Source organism: Penaeus monodon, chromosome 22 (assembly GCF_015228065.2).
Source record: "Penaeus monodon isolate SGIC_2016 chromosome 22, NSTDA_Pmon_1, whole genome shotgun sequence".
NCBI lineage: Eukaryota > Metazoa > Arthropoda > Malacostraca > Decapoda > Penaeidae > Penaeus > Penaeus monodon.
Window position 1 is genome coordinate 39,873,275 of NC_051407.1, and position 454 is coordinate 39,873,728.

Consider the following 454-nt stretch of genomic DNA (forward strand, 5'->3'; position numbering starts at 1 on the left):
GTTATAAAGTGCAGAACTAGCTGCCACTGCGAGATGGAAGTAGGCTGCCATATTGCGCAAGATCACTTACATAGCGTCATAACCCAGAGCATCATTGCAGTCATAGAATCAGCCTCAGCACGGACGGCTTTCAACCTGCAAATTATACCTTGAATCTGATTTACTAGTACAAGGTAGTACAAGGCCAGTATTCCTTCATCATCAACGTGGATCTAACGGACTTTCTATTTAAAAAAAAAAAATCGCGTTTTTTTCTGTATTTTTTATCAGCTCATTCTGATAATAAATCTTAACTGTAGCCTCCAATCAGGAGATCCAGAGCAAAATTTCCCGCTGACTGCAATAATTTGCATATTATTTGTTTATTTTATCTGATGTGCAAACTCCATTCAAGATATTCCTTCAAATATTCTGAATGTTCGCTGCGAGGGACTTTAACCAGAGACTAAAGATC

The 454-nt window shown here is 38.3% G+C and overlaps 1 protein-coding gene across 3 annotated transcripts in view; it reads left to right on the top strand.

Moving 5' to 3' along the window:
- LOC119587132 (pancreatic triacylglycerol lipase-like) overlaps positions 1–454 on the top strand; it is a 19,007-nt gene that overhangs the window by 15,623 nt on the left and 2,930 nt on the right. The gene's annotated exons all lie outside the window — the stretch shown is intronic.